Below are 17,175 nucleotides of genomic sequence, written 5' to 3' on the forward strand. Positions count from 1 at the left end.
GTGTTAGGTTTCTTCTTCTCTGGATTCTTCCTTTTCAGAAGCTGTTTTTGTATTTTAACTCTCTTCCTTGATTCCTCTGCCAAAAAGAGGATGAATTATTTTCTGTCAGAGCTATAGCCACCTCATGCCCAATACCACTGCTGTGATTGCCTTCTGTGTAGAGCAGTTAAAAAATAACGTACAAACTCCAAATTTCAATTCCCACGCTGGTTACAGGCTCCAAGTTTCAATTCCGTTTCAAGAAATTCTTGCTCAGCTTCCATCTCCAGTGTCCGGTGCCTTCAGGTAGTTCTTTTTTGAGAGTCAATAGCTCTTATTTGTGGGAAGATTAATTTATTAGGAGCCCACTCCTCTATGCTTCAATCAGAAATCCTCTTATGCATGTCATGATAAAGCCAACTGAAACTCCATTTTCTACATATTTTCAGCCCTTTTTGATCAAACATTCTTTAAAATCTATTGTTCCGATGAAATAATGAAGATGGACACATCATTTCCTCTGAGATATTGTATGTACATGCACATTGTATTACAGTGAAAATATTTGCTGCCCTCCCTTCTGCTCTGAATCCTTACCTATAGAAGGACTACTAAGTTAATTACACTGACATCAGGCTTAGCCACTTGATGTGGTTTGGCTCTGTGTCCCCACCCAAATCTCATGGCCAGCTGTAATCCCCACATGTCAGAGAAGGGACCTGGTGAAAGGTGATTGGATGGGGGCATTTTCCCCCTTGCTATTCTTGTGATAGTGAGTGAGTTCTTATGAGATCTGATGGTTTAAAGGTATGGGGAAGTTCCCTCATAGCTCGCTCTCTCCTGCCACCATGTAAGATGTGCCTTGCTTCCCCTTCCCCTTCAACCATGATTGTAAGTTTCCTGAGGCCTCCCCAGCCATGCAGAACCGTGAGCCAATTAAACCTCTTTTCTTTATAAATTACCCAGTCTCAGGTAGTTCTGTATAGTAGTGTGAAAATGGACTAATACACCAATAATACATTGGCAGAAGTGATTTGGGTGACCTCCCAGTAAAATAAATTACAGCTATTGCGTGGCCCTACCATCTTACTTTCTTATTGCCATGAAGCAATTATGTCTCAGATAGAATCTTCTTTTTATCCTTCATTCTGGAAGAACAATGAACATGGAGTGAAGCCACAAACACTCTCCAATGCATGTGAATATGACTGAGAGATGTCTTTGTTGTTTTAAGTCTAAGATTCCGAGATAATTTGTTATTATAACATAGCCTAAGTTAACTGGCTCAGACACGCTGTGTAACTTAGTCTAAGCTGACAGATAGTTATGTGTAAGCATGAGATTGAAGAAGAGGAGATGGAGTTGCTCATTCTATGTATTAACAACACAAACAGCAATAACAGTAAAAAGCAATAGTTTCACTAAAGAAGTTTATATTTCTTCTGAAGAAACATAATGTGGAATAGTAGACAAAACTCTATACTAATAGTGAGATGAGCCAAATTCTATCCCTTGTTTAGATACTAATTCATGGCATTACTCTTACTCTTTGAAAGCCCTTTACTTCTTTACCCTTTGATGTACTCATTTGTATAATAATAATGTTGCCTACTTAATCTCTGGAGATCTACTAACTCCGACAAATCTAAGATTTGATGAATATCAGCAAAACAAAGCAAATAGGCACTATTGTAGAGCTTCTCTCAGCAGAAGAACACTCAGAGTAATGCCACAAGGACTTCTTGTACAGCAAAACGAGATTGTCAGCAAAACAAACCTGGCATCCTATCCTGGAAACGGTCTTACTCTATTTTCTGCTGTTATAACAGAATACCAGAGACTGGATAATTTATGAAGAAAATAAATTATTTCTCACAGTTCTTGAGGCTGGAAAGTCCAGGAGCATGACGTGGAAGGTCATTTAATGGAGGAAGGCATCACGTGAAGAGTAAGTGTGCAAGACAGAAAGAAATGGGGCCAAACGTATCCTTTTATTAGAAGCCCACACTTGCAATAACAAACTCATTCCAGCAATAACAGCATTAATCCCTTTAAGAGAGAAGAGCCTAATCAACTTTTAAAGACTCCACCTTTTAACACTGTCACAAAGGGTATTAAGTATCCAACATATGCGTACATTTCCAACATTCTGGGAGACATATCCAAATCATAGAACTGAGAAATTCATTTCTGCTTAAAAATGCTCTCATACCTCTTCCTATTCCTCTCTGACATGAGAATGAGTACGTTCTATATAGATGCTGCTCCTAAAGACGATTTTCCAGTAAATGAAAACTCTTATGGAGCAGCAATAAATAAACCCATAGCAACCAGAGTCAGCCTACATGTAACATAAGAAGGCTAATTACTGTGAACTACTGAAGTTTTAGTGCTGTTTTTTATACAGCAAAACTAATTGCTATGCAAAACGTGGTATCAGAAATAGATGCTGCCCTAACAAAATACCTAAGCTATATCATTATAAATGTGTAACATGCCAGTGATGACATTTTATTGGAGAATGGAAAAATGGCACTAGATATCATGCATTGGTAAACATTTGGTTAAAAGTAAACCTTAAAAAACTGAAGGTTTTAAGAACCTGAAAGGCAAGCAATGTACCTAATAAGCTTGTGAGATCTAAGGGATAGATTTTGAGAAGCAACATTTTCTGAGTTTTTGTTTATTAGTCACATTAAGCAAGTACTACAAGACAAGTACCATTGTATGTACTCAGAAAAGAATTGACCCACGTGCAAGCAGGGCAATAAGGAAAAGTAAAGAATCCAGAAATTCTCAAACTTTCAGCGCTGAGAGTTGCAACTCCTCCTGTCCAATATGTAAAAGAAAAAACTGAGAAACTACACAAAGAATCATACTCAGTCTCAAGGCATAAATCAGAATCAAGGATGTGGCTCTGGTTTATTTTGTTAAAATGTCTGCATGAATTAACACTGACCCCAGTGAATCTTTTTAGTTGGACTCAAAGGCTCAAGAAGAAGAGATTAAAAGTGCTTTCTTCAGTATAGAGAAATGCAGAATTTAAAAAGTACTGTAGGGGTAGATAATAACAAATGTAGTTGACTGCATTAAATATATATTGTTATACACTTACACATTTATTTCAATGTATAGATACATAAAAATATTTTATATTTTATATAAAATATATAATATACACATGCAGGTGTATCCTAAATTAAAAGAGATTGTGGCTGTTGGAATGTGAAACAATGATTGTTTCCCAAATATCTATAGGAATACAGGAGGCTGAGGAAATTTCTCAGTTCCCAAGGAAGCCATGTTCTGCATTGCTCCCCTCACATTTGGAAAAGGACAATGGAAAAGAAAGGTACTCTCAGAGGATTAAATAAAGATTCATAGAGAATAATGAATTGGAGCCTGTTATGGGAAGTGGAACTTGGGTTCCATCAATACACATTACCAATCTTTAAGGTAAGAAATTGCCTCATATTTGCCCAAAAGAAATTAAGAACTTTTATAGTCAAGTTATTCTTGATGCTTCCCATTTTCCACATGTCAAAATGGTTTGTATATTAGTGTGTATGGGGATGCAAAACTTGTCTTTTTATCACATAGGACTCTGATTGAGAGGAGCTGTAACGAGATTTGGGGTATTGGTAAAATTTTGCAGTATATTCATTGGGGAAAGAAATAGAATATTTTATGCGCAGAAGAGAGATGTAAATATTTGTGATCAAGAGAGAAGTCTTTGGTAGGTCACATTATTTTTCACAGCTATTAACTTCTTCTCTGTAAGAGGTTTATACTTGCTCGTTAATTGCTGTGTTACTTGTCAATAGCACCTATGGGAGGAATTTTTTTATTTTTTTTGAAACGGAATCTGGCTCTGTCGCCCAGGCTGGGTGCAGTGGCAAGATCTCGGCTCACTGCAACCTCCGCCTCCCAGGCTCAAGTGATTCTCCTGCCTCAGCCTCCCAAGTAGCTGGAATTACAGGTGGCTGCCACCACACCTGGCTAATTTTTGTATATTCAATAGAGATGGGGTTTCACCATGTTGGCCAGGCTAGTCTCAAACTCCTGACCTCAGGTGATCCGCCTGCCTTTGCCTCCCACAGTGCTAGGATTACAGGCATGAGCCACTGTGCCTGGCCTATGGGAGGAATTTACATCTACCATACACTGACATGGAGTTTAGCCTTGTAACATGTTTTGGTTAAGATTACTAGTAAACATGGTGTATTCCACAGATAATCAAAGCTCTTAAAGGCATTTCAAGTTCCTGCCTGCTCTCTTGCCCCTCGGTCTTTGGTCATAAGAATGTACAGGGCCCACATGGGAGGTGCACTTTTTGTATAGATCTCAGAATACAAAAACTCGAAGGTCAGAGATAAAACACATCCACAGACTAGAGTAAAGCACAGATGAAACATGTCAGTGTAATGAGAAATAAACATTTCGCTTTTTAAAAAGGTACGAAGAAGAGAAGTGTTCTAACCACAAAACCACCATTTCCCTGCTTATATTTCAGTAGAGAGCAAGATTCAATTGAAAGCAAGATTTTTAAAGCCGCACACTCTTTTATTTTTATTTATTTGTTTATTTATTTATTTATTTTGAGACAGAGTCTTGCTCTGTTGCCCAGGCTGGAGTGCAGTGGCGCAATCTTGGCTCACTGCAAGCTCTACCTCCCAGGTTCAAGCGATTCTACTGCCTCAGCCTCCCAGGTAGCTGGGATTACAGGCGTGTGCTACCATGCCTGGCTGATTTTTGTATTTTTAGGAGAGATGAGGTTTCTCCATGTTGCTCAGGCTGCTCTTGAACTCCCGACCTCAGGTGATCCGCCTGCCTTGGCCTCCCAAAGTACTGGGATTACAGGCATGAGCCACCGTGCCTGGACTTATTTTTATTTTTATTGTTTTTGTTGTTGTTGTTTTGTGTTTTGTTTTTTTTGTTTTGTTTTGTTTTGTTTTTTTTGAGATGGAGGCTTGCTCTGTTGCCCAGGCTGGAGTGCAGTGGTATGATGTCTGCTCACTGCAATCTCTGCCTCCAGGTTTCAAACAATTCTCCTGCCCCAGCCTCCTGAGTACCTGGGATTACAGGCTTCCATCAGCATGCCTGGCTAATTTTTGTATTTTTAGTAGAGATGGGATTTCACCATGGTGGCCAGGCTGGCCTCAAACTCCTGACCTCAGGTGATCCACCCGCCTCAGCCTCCCAAAATGTTGGGATTACAGGCGTGAGCCTGCGTGCCCGGCCAAGACCCACACTCTTTAAAAGTGAGGGTTTGTTCTATTTGAAATATGGCACACTCAGACCCACACTTTTTAGGGAAGAGAGTCTGTGCTATTTGAAATATATGTGCACATCCTTATAATTTGCAATGCAATTCGAGATCTATATCATGCTAGATTCTATGCAGGAGCAGAAAGTAAGACTACAGCTCAGCCTTATGTTCCATACTGTAAGAACAACCTTTTGCAAATCAGGTCTCTCTGGGCTTCAGATTCTTCATCAGTCAAACTGAAATATATACCCTGTATAACAATCCTTGAGGATTTTTCGAAGATCTAAAAACATATGAAATGTCAAAATATTTTATAAGATTTACATCAATATGCAAATTTTGTTGTATGAAATTAAAAAGATATACTCTTCAACAGCACTGATACTAGGGAGAGCCATTCTGTCCTTGAAAATGAAATAGTTGTTTGCATTTTACATGGAGAATGTGTTTGTTGCACATTCAAATATGCAAAACTTCCATTAAAATATGGCAAAGGAAAACATGCACTTGTATAAAAGAAACCCTAAGGCTCTGTGCATATATCAACACATCCTTGAGCAGAGAACAATTACATGTAGGCAATAAAAAGACCACAGATTTGATCACCCTTAAAGTACAGCAGAAATTGATATCCGTACAAAGATTGTTTGCTAAAATTGTATTCAGTTGCTCTGGAGGCCAAAATTCTAATTTTCATCACTTTCTGAACATGATTTTTTCTTTTTCAAAGAAAGAAATACTGAATGCTTTTTATTATTCTTTCTTAAATCTCTTACCAACAACACTTTATATGCAATTACAATGAAAAAGGGACTATTTTATTTAAATCTTCATCATTTTACATTGTATGAGAGAAGATGATTCAAGATAAGTGATGAGAACTGAATTCCAACGATGTACTAAATACTGAGCCAATCAAGCTGCCAAAATGTGTTGCTCGTTTAATCCATTACTGAGTTTCTGTTTAAAACAAGTGTGCAAATTTTGGGGCATGTTGACCTACTGTATATTTTTGTGTTAAGAAGATAAAAAGTACAGGAACTTTTTTTCTCATTAGGTGATGTCCTTAACTGCAAGTTATTAATACAACTCACTGAAAAACTACCAATGACATTCTTCACAGAATTATAAAAAAAATTATTCTAAAATTCATATGGAACCAAAAAAGAGACCTATTAGCCAAAGCAATCCTAAGCAAAAAGAACAAAGCTGGAGGCATCACATTACCCAACTTGAAACTATACTAGAAGTCTACAGTAATTAAAACAGCATGGTACTAGTATGAAAACAAACACATAGTCCAATGGAACAGAATAGAGAGCCCAGAAATAAAGCTGATCTTTGACAACCACCTGATCTTTGACAAAATTAACAAAAACAAACAAAGGCAAAAGGATTCCCTATTCAATAAATGGTGCTGGGATAACTGGCTAGCCATATGCAGAAGACTGAAACTGGACCCCTATTTATACCATATACAAATATCAATTCAAGATAGATTAAATACCTAAATGTAAATCCCCAAACTGTAAAAACCCTCAAAGAAAACCCAGGCAATACCATTCTGGACATAGGCCCTGGTAAAGATTTCATGACGAAGAAGCCAAAAACAATGGCAGCACAAGCAAAAATTGTCAAATCTAATTAAACTTATGAGCGTCTGTGCAGCAAAAGAAACTATCAACAGAGTAAATGGACAGTCCACAGAATGGGGGAAAATATTTGCAAACTATGCATCCAGTCAAAGGGCTAATAACCAGAACCTATAAGGAACTTAAGTAAATTAACAAGCAAACTCTAACAACCCCATTAAAAAGTGGGCAAAGGACATGAACAGTTGCATTTCAAAAGAAGACATACATGTGACCAACAAGCATATAAAAAGTGCTCAACATCACTAATCCTCAGAGAAATGTAAATTAAAACCACTATGAGATATCATGTCACACCAGTGAGAATGGCTATTATTTATTTATTTTTTTGGGGGGGAAAAGATTCCCTATTTATTTATTTATTTATTTATTTAAATGGCTATTATTAAAAGGTCAAGAAATAACAGATGATGGCGAGGTTGCACAGAAAAGGGAACACTTATACACTGCTGGTGGGAATGCAAATTAGTCCAGCCACTGTGGAAAGCAATTTGGTGATTTCTCAAAGAACTTAAAACAGAACTACCATTTGACCCAACAATCCCATTATCAGGTATATAAAGGAATAGATATCATTTTATCATAAAGACACATACATGTGCATGTTTATTGCTGTGCTGTTCACACTAACAAAGACATGGAATCAACCTAGATGCCCATCCGCAGCAGACTGGATAAAGAAAATGTGGTACATATACACCATAAAATACTATGCAGTCGTAAAAGAGAACAAAATCATGTCCTATGCAGCAATACGGATGGAGCTGGAGACCATTATCCTAAGTGAATTAACATAGGAACAGAAAAACAAATATCACATGTTCTCACTCATAAGTGGGAGCTAAACATTGGGTACTCATGGGCCTAAAGATGACAACAATAGACAATGGGAACCACTAGAGGGGTGAAGGATTGGGGAGCAAGGGTTAAAAAACTATCTATTGGATACTATGCTCACTACCTGGGTGATGGAATCATTTATATACCAAACCTCAGCATCACACAATATGCTCATGTAAAAATCCTGCACATGTACCCCCTGAATATAAAATAAAGTTGTAATTATTAAAAAATAAACAAAATGAGGTAGGAGATGGAGAAATTTGATTATAAGTTCACACAATGTGGTAATCACATCCACTTTCTTAGACAATTTAAGTTCTCTCACTCATCTCACTCAAATTTTCATTTAGATAATATGAACTTGATCTTTCCCAGTTATTTTCTGTTTTAGTATTTGGTAATTTACTCTTTACAAAAATGTGTTTTTTGAATAAAAAGTATTAAAATTTGATTTGTCCTACCTAATATTAAAATATATTTAAAAGATCAAATAAGATAGAAGGTGTGATGTTAGTTTAAGAAAGTTCGGATGGCTCAATGCAGCAAAATTTCAATGCAGAAATTGAATTCAGTTACTTTAGAATTCAAAAACCTAAGAATGATACAAGGGACTTAGGGGGCTCCCATGGAAAGGATGGGAGGAGTACAGATTTTCTATTTGGTTTTCTGTTCCTGCATTACTTTGCTTAGGATAATGGCCTCCAGTTCCATCAGTGTTGTTGCAAAGAACAATGGTGTTTTGTAGATTTTCTTCCTGGATTCCTATAGTTTGTGATCTTATAGTCTTGTTATGTATTTCTAAGAATTTATCCATTTCTTTTATGTTGTCCAACTTGTTGGCTTATAATTTTTGATAGTAATCTCTTATAAACCTTTGTATTTCTGTGGTATCAGTTGTAGTGTCCATTCTTTCTATTACAATTTTCACTGAGTCTTCTCTTTTTTTCTTAGTCTAGCTAAAGGTTTGCTAAATTTGTTTATCTTTTCAAAAAACCAACTTCTGGTTTCATTTCAAATATAGTATTTTAATAAACGTTATGTACCCATTAAAAGGCAATCCTTTGGTATTTCTATATTTCATGTAACAATGCTCAGTAAATGTTGTATCTTTAAAAAATGTACCTAGGGATTCTTGCATTATCTTACTAACTTGTTCAGCCTACTTACCTCAGCTCTCTTCCTTCTGTAATGTGCAGTGCACACTGCATCAGGTAACATCTAAAATGCATGAGATATGATGACATTAACATAACAGATCATGCTGAAATTCTCTAGTCTTTCCATTATCTATGAGTTAAAACTCTGACTCTTTAACATGGACTAAAAGCCCTACACGATCTGGCTCTCTCTTACCACCTAGCTTCGTCTTTTCCCATTTTGACTCCTGTCCCTCCAATTTTGTGCACTGTGCAATTTCACATCCAGGTCATGCTTTGTGATGACTCTGGACCTTTGTACAGGCCAATTCCTTTGCCTGAAACATTTCCCACCTTTTCTACCTATTCCTAATTACAGTCGGCATAGAATGGAATATGATCCAAATTCTTCATCTTGCCTAAAGGCCTTGCAAGATCTAACCTCCACCCCTAGTTCCAGCCACATAAGCCCTCTTCTCACTCCTGTGAACACCAAGTCCTTTACCATCTCCAGTTTTCCATGCATGCCATTCTTCCCACTTACAAGTTTGGTTTCTTTGCTCTGCTCTTCATCTACTTTACTCTTATATGCTTCAGGTCTCATTTCACATACACTTCCCTCAGGGAAAATTTTCTCAAATTTATCTTTACATTGGAGTAGAAACTCTGTTATACATTATCTAAGCTCCTTGTAGCTTTTCTGCATAGTTTTTAAAATCACATTTTCTAATCATATGTCTTTATCTGATTTTAAAAATTAATGTCTATTATCTACAAAAGACTTTATGATCAGTGGAAGCATAGCACTTTTCCTTGACAAGAAATCAAATCTTTCATCTAGACCTCCTGGCAGATAACAAAACAGGTAACTTAGCAGTCATTTGATAAACACTTTTAACATTTTTAAATTTTTGCCAATTTTTATTTATGCAATTAAATTGGCTTTTTGTAAGAGCTCGGCAGGAGAAACAATATGGTTTTATGCCCACTAGTCATACAGTCAAACTTTATTATATCATAATCCTTCCTCAATAGTCAGGAATGAGAATGCCGATTCCTTTTGCAATGACGATGCTAAAGAAAACATGTATTTACAATAGGACATGAAATGTGTCAAATACAGAACATCCAACATTAGTGGTAAAGCCAGTGAGTTTATCTGGCTTCCTTTTCTTTCTTTTTTTAAACTTTTATTTCAGTTTCAGTATTACATGTGCAGGTTTGTAATATAGTTAAAATACATGTCATGGGGGTTTGGTGTAGTGATTATTTCATTACCTAGGTAATAAACATAGTACCTGATACATAGTTTTTTGATCCTCACCCTCCTCCCACCCTCCACTCTCAAGTAGGCCCCAGTGTCTAGTGTTCCCTTCTTTTTGTCCATGTGCACTCAAAATTTGGCTCCCACTTGTAAGAGAGAGAACATGGCAGCATTTGGTTTTCTGTTCCTGTGTTAGTTTGCTTAGGATAATGACACCCAGGTCCATCCATGTTGCTGCAAAGGACAATAGTGTTTCCTAATTTTCTTCTAAGGTTCTTACAGTTTGTGATCTTACATGTAAATCTTTAATCCATCTTGATTTGGTTTTCCTATATGGTGAAAGGTAATAGTCCAGTTTAATTCTTCTGCATACAGCTAGTCAGCTACCCAGCACCATTTATTGAATAGGGAATCCTTTCTGCACTGCTTATTTTTTGTCAACTTTGTTGAAGACCAGATGGCTGTAGGTGTGTTGCTTTATTTCTCGGCTCTCAAACCTGTTCCATTGGTCTATGTGTCTGTGTTTGTGCCAGTACTATGCTGTTTTAGTTACTGTAGCATTGTAGTATATTTTGAAGTTGGTTAATGTGATGCCTCCAGCTTTCTTCTCTTTGCTTAGGATTGCTTTGGCTAATTGGGCTCTTTTTTGGTTCCATATGAATTTTGGAACAGTTTTTTTTTTTCTAGTTCTGTGAAAAATGACGGTAGTTTGATAGAAATAGCATTGAACTTGTAGATTGAGCAGTATGATCATTTTAACAATATTCATTCTTCCAATCAATGAGCTTAGAATGTTTCCCCATTTGTTTGTGTCATCTATGACTTCTTTCAGCAATGTCTTGTAGTTTTCCTTGAAGAGAACTTTCACCTCCTTGATTTGATGTATTTATAGGCATTTTATTTTTTGTATGTGGCTATTTTAAATGGGATTATGTTCTTGATTTGGCTCTCAGATGGAATCTTATTGTTCTATCTCGTTTTAAAGACATAGAACTGAATTTTGGGAGTACTGGTTTGTCCTTAGTTAGATAAGTCATTAATAATAAATATAAAATACTAAGACAGTTGATTTATTTTTTGAATTACTTTTTACGTGTCTCTGGTAATTATTTTCTGGATTTCAAAATTTATATTCCCAACTCAGAATGAATGATTTTGAGATAGTTATATTCATGCAATAATATCATGAGGCCAATGAATTAAGTGTCTGGCTTGAGGAAAGAGCATTTAAGTGCTGTCACGTCAGTGTCTCTTGGAAAGTCCTAGATTGGAAAGGGGTGGAGTTTTCTTTTACCTTTTTAGAGTAGAAGTGAATTATTTTTAAGGAAATGTTACACTTTAGAAGCTGCAGACAATTATTCACACCTTAAGCAAATAAAGGAGGAAGCTTAACTGAGGAATGAAGGAAAATGCAAGAGAATATTAGGAACATGGGTAAGGAGGTAGGAGAAGCTCCCTCAGAGGCAGAGATTAGCCGAAAAAATGTGAGTCTGAGAGTTCACATTTCCTGGTTTGCCTGTGTTTCATTCAATACTGGAACAAGCCATTTTCTTTTTCAAATAGACTTTGTAGCTGGTCTATACGCACATCTTTTTGCTCTAATATTACATTTTCCATTACCAAGAAGTAGACTGTCACCCTATTAACACAAGTGTCATATCTCACATGCAAACACCTGCACTCTTTGAAGAGAACATCACACATTCATTGCAGATAATAATGTGATCAGAAAAGGTGATGTTTTCAAGTGTTTTTTAAAGGAAGGTATGAACTTGAAAAAAATGCCCAAAGGATATATCTATTACAAAAGGTAAGGAAAATTTCACCTTTATAAGTTATAATTGGAGGCTAATTACTACATGTTTACCTTCTAAGTACTTACTACATATGTTGTTACTAAAAGCCTATGCTTATGTATATTCATATTTCTGACTTCTTACATAAACATTAGCATATTATACAAATTTTCTCCACCTTCATGTATTCACTTTCAATATATCCTAGAGATCACAGCATAGAAGTATGTAAAGTTATTCCTTATTTATTTTTAAAACTGGAGGCCAGTTTTGGTAGCTAATGCCTGTAATCTCAGCACTTTGGGAGGCCAAGGTGGGCAGATCACGAGGTCAAGAGATTGAGACCCATCCTGGCCAACATGGTGAAACCCCATGTCTACTAAAAATACATGTTTCCCTTGGAGAGATGCACATGAGAGAATACGTGAGATAAGATGCTCTATTTTATGAAAAACTGCAGAGTGGTATTGAGCAAGGAATGAAGGAATGAAAGAACATGATGTATTTATGAAAATAAAAGTGATTCCACAGGGCTGTAGCTGCAGTTACTGGAGCTGCAGTGTTATATTAAATCACACAATGCTGCACATTATTGCTGCTACTGATTTATGATCTCTACCAAGTTCCCAAAGCTGACAGAAATTATTCTCTGAATCCTTTGGTCTCTCCCTCCATCTTCCACATTTGTTCTTTTAATATGTATCCATTTTGCAAAGAACATATTCTATCATTTTTAACCTTTTTCTGAGAAAAAAAAGTCTACCTTTTATTCACATAGAAAATATGACATAAGACAAAAATTTACTTAACTGCTTCTCCCACCAACATTTGACTTTCTGGTATTCTACCATTTGTATTCTTATTTCTGTCTATTTTAGAAGAGTTGGCCTTTTACGTGATTAAGAGTTATGCTATCACCTTTACTACAGATCCCATCTCTTCCCATTACTTTGTAAACATTACATTTTTTTTCTTGATCTTTAAATCATCTCACTTTACCAAATTCTTGCCATCACTTAAAAAAGTGTTTTCACTATTTTATTTAAAATCGTGGATAGATGTTATGTAAAAATGTATCTAGCTCCATCTCAAATACAGAGATGTACACATTAAAAAATATTTTTCACCTTGACACAAACAAAAGAAAATCTCCTGCTAGCTTTTGAATTTGTTTGCTTTTGCTTCTTTAATTCTTTTAATTGTGATGTTAGGGTGCCGATTTTAGATCCTTCCTGCTTTCTCCTGTGGGCATTTAGTGCTATAAATTTCCATCTAAACACTGCTTTAGCTGTGTCCCAGAGATTCTGGTATGTTGTGTCTTTGTTCTCATTGGTTTCAAAGAACTTATTTACTTCTGCCTTCATTTCGTTATTTACCCAGTAGTCATTCAGGAGCAAGTTGTTCAGTTTCCTTGTAGTGGTGCTGTTGTGAGTGAGTTTCTTAATCCTGAGTTCCAGTTTGATTGCACTGTAGTCTGGGAGACTGTTTGTTATGATTTCTGTTCTTTTGCATTTGCTGAGGAGTGTTTTACTTCCAATTATGTGGTCAATTTTAGAATAAGTGCAATATGATGCTGAAAAGAATGTATATTCTGTTGATTTATGGTGTAGAGCTCTGTGGATGTCTATTAGGTCGCTAGGTCCAGAGCTGAGTTCAAGTCTTGAATATCCTTGTTAATTTTCTGTCTCATTAATCTGTCTAATATTGACAGTGGGGTGTTAAAGTCTCCCACTATTATTGTGTGGGAGTCTAAGTCTCTTTGTAGGTCTCTAAGGACTTGCTTTATGAATCTGGGTGCTCCTGTATTGGATGCATATATATTTAGGATAGTTAGCTCTTTTTGTTATGTTGATCCCTTCATCCTAAGCAAAAAAAAACAAAGCTGGAGGCAGCACACTACCTGACTTCAAACTATAAAACAAGGCTAGAGTAACCAAAAAAGCATAATACTGATACCAAAACAGACATATAGACCAATGGAACAGAACAAAGATCTCAGAAATAATACCACACATCAACAACCATTTGATCTTTAACAAACCTGACAAAAACAAGCAACGGAGAGATAATTCCCTATTTAATAAATGGTGTTGGGAAAACTGGCTAGCCATATGCAGAAAACTGAAACTGGACCCCATCCTTACACCTTATACAAAACTTAACTCAAGATGGATTAAAGACTTAAACATAAGACCTAAAACCATAAAAACCCTAGAAGAAAACCTAGGCAATACCATTCAGGACATAGGCATGGGCAAAGAGTTCATGACTAAAACACCAAAAGCAATGGCAACAAAAGCCAAAATAAATGGGATCTAATTAAACTAAAGAGCTTCTGCACAGCAAAAGAAACTATCATTAGAGTGAACACGCAACCTACAGAATGGGAGAAAATGTTTGCAATCTATCCATTTGACAAAGGGCTAATATCCAGAATCTACAAGGAACTTAAACAAATTTACAAGAAAAAAACAAACAACCCCATTAAAAAGTGGGCAAATGATATGAACAGACACTTCTGAGAAGAAGACATTTCTGTGGCCAACAAACATATGAACAAAAGCTCATCATCACTGGTCATTAGAGAAATGCAAATCAAAACCACAGTGAGATACTATCTCATGCCAGTTAGAATGGTGATCATTAGAAAGTCAGGAAACAACAGATGCTGGAGAGGATGTGGAGAAATAAGAATGCTTTTACACTGTTGGTTAGTGTAAACTAGTTCAACCATTGTGGAAGACAGTGTGGCAATTCCTCAAGGATCTAGAACCAGAAATACCATTTGACCCAGCAATCCCGTTACTGGATATACACCCAAAGGATTATAAATCATTCTACTGTAAAGACACATGCACACGTATGTTTATTGCAGCACTATTCACAATAGCAAAGAGTTGGAACCAACCAAATGCCCATCAATGATAGACTGGATAAAGAAAATGTGGCACATATACACCATGGAATACTATGCGGCCATAAAAAGGATGAGTTCTTGTCCTTTTCAGGGACATGAAGCTGGAAACCATAATTCTCAGCAAACTAACACAGGAACAGAACACCAAACACTGCATGTTCTCACTCAAAAGTGGAAGTTGAACGGTGAAAACACATGGACACAGGGAGGGGAACATCACACACCGGGGCCTGTTGGGGGTTGGGGGGCCTAGGGGAGGGATAGCATTAGGAGAAATACCTAATGTAGATGATGGGTTGATGTGTGTAGCAAACCACTGTGGCATGTGTACACCTATGTAACAAACCTGCATGTTCTGCACATGTATCCCAGAACCTAAAGTATAATAACAATAAAAAGAAAATCTCCAAATGAACAGGTATAAGATTAGCAAGTAGAAATGCTAATTTCTATGGGAAAGAGCCTATAAGGAATCGAGATTAAATATAGACCCAGCTACCCGGGTATGAGGATTTTAAATTCTATTACCAGGGATAGAAGCATTTCTGAAATGATGGAATGAAGACCTTAGGAAATCTGCTTCTCCATAAAAGCAATGAGAGCACTAACAAAATAAACTTTTTCAGAACTCTGAAAATTAACCGAAGACTTGAAACAATCCAAAGAGTGTTATTGAGAAAAACAGCTGGATCTCGGTAATAGCACTGGGCTTTGTGACATTGTAACTTGCCCTAATTCCCTATCCTCTCCCCAGCTCCATAGCAGGCTTGAAAATAAACAGCATGGCTGTGAATCCAGCAGCCAAGCAGCCACTGGAGGGGGAAGAACAGATTTGAAGATTCCCAAAAGCCTTGCCCACAGAGAAGGAAATGTCGCTATTTGATCTCTCAGGCAACTCACTGAAAAGCTTCATTCTAGAGCTTTTCCTTATTTGACCTGGTTCAGAACTCACTCTGAGTGAGCAGCCCTATTTCCAGCCAATTTTTCAAAAACAACAGTAGCAAGATTTTAACATTGCAGCTGCCTGAGGTGGTGCTGCTAGCTGGGGCTAACAAGGGGCTGACTGAAACCATTGAAAGAAAAAACTGAGGAAAGAGATGTCCTTGGGGACCTTTCAAAATCTCTGCCATATTCTTTAGACTCTAGAAGGCCACATTAATGAGCAGAGTTGTTCATCTGTTCAGGAAAGGGCTGAAAAGGCACTAACCTCTCATCTCATATGGAAATGCAACGGACCCAGAATAGTCAAGACAATCTTGAATATTGAAGAATAAAAGTAGATATTCATGCTTTCTGGTTTCAAAACTTACTACAAAGCTATAGTAGTTGACACTATGTGGTACTGACATAAAGACAAATATATGAATCAATGGAATATAATTTAAAGTTCAGAAATAAAGCTCAGAAATATAGAGCCATACATTCATGCAGAATCACTTTTTTTACAAGGGTGCCAAGACAATTCAACAGGGAGAGAAGACAGTCTTTTCAACAAATGGTGTGCTGGGATGACAGGACATCTATTTGTGAAAGAATGAAGTTAGACCCTTATCTCACACAATATAAAAAAATGAACTTAAAATGGATCCTATTCCTAGATGTAAAAGCTAAAATTCCTAGAAGAAAACACTGGAGTAAATTGTCGTGACCCTGTATTAGGTAATGACTACTTAGAAATGACTCCAAAGTGCAAATGAGTTTTTTAAAAAAGATAAATTGAGCTACACCAAATTTTAAACATTTATGCTTCAGATGATACCATCAAAAAAAGGAAAGGACGGTCCATGGAAAAGGCAAAGATATTTGGAAATCCTGTTTCAAATAAGGAACTTGTATCCAGAATATATAAACTCAACAACAAAACTCAACAACAAAAACACAACTCAACAACCAAAACACAAACCATTTATTTCCCACTAGGAGAGGTAACACATGCACTAAATTATCACATAAAATAAATAAAGCTTGGAATCAGGGAAAGAGAGAATGGAGGAAAGCAAAATATTTGAGAAGGGGGAGAGAGGAAAGGAGAGACAGAGAAGAGGGGGCGGGGGAAACATGGATGGAAAAAGAATCATCATCACCAGTGGCACAGAAGCTCTAATATATGTGAGGGTGAAGTCTAAATGTGTGGTATGCACCTAGTTACAGAAATCTCAAGCTGAGAATTGAGCATAACTATTGCATGCATGAAATAAATAAGGTCCCAGCAGAAGTACACAGGAAACTTCAAAAAAGTATGTTACTAAAATTTCAAGCTTCCACATCTCCAAGTATGTGAAATTCCTCTTTAAAACAACACAATTATGAATTAAATTG

General features: G+C 36.7%; 1 long non-coding RNA gene across 1 annotated transcript in view; it reads left to right on the top strand.

The window, feature by feature from the left end:
• LOC134733177 (uncharacterized) overlaps positions 1–17,175 on the top strand; it is a 594,472-nt gene that overhangs the window by 36,265 nt on the left and 541,032 nt on the right. Inside the window, exons 9-10 of the long non-coding RNA XR_010116696.1 lie at positions 1,809–1,927; positions 3,238–3,435. This is a non-coding gene — a long non-coding RNA (uncharacterized lncRNA). The remainder of the gene's footprint in view (positions 1–1,808; positions 1,928–3,237; positions 3,436–17,175) is intronic.

Source organism: Symphalangus syndactylus, chromosome 17, assembly GCF_028878055.3.
Source record: "Symphalangus syndactylus isolate Jambi chromosome 17, NHGRI_mSymSyn1-v2.1_pri, whole genome shotgun sequence".
Classification (NCBI taxonomy): Eukaryota; Metazoa; Chordata; class Mammalia; order Primates; family Hylobatidae; genus Symphalangus; species Symphalangus syndactylus.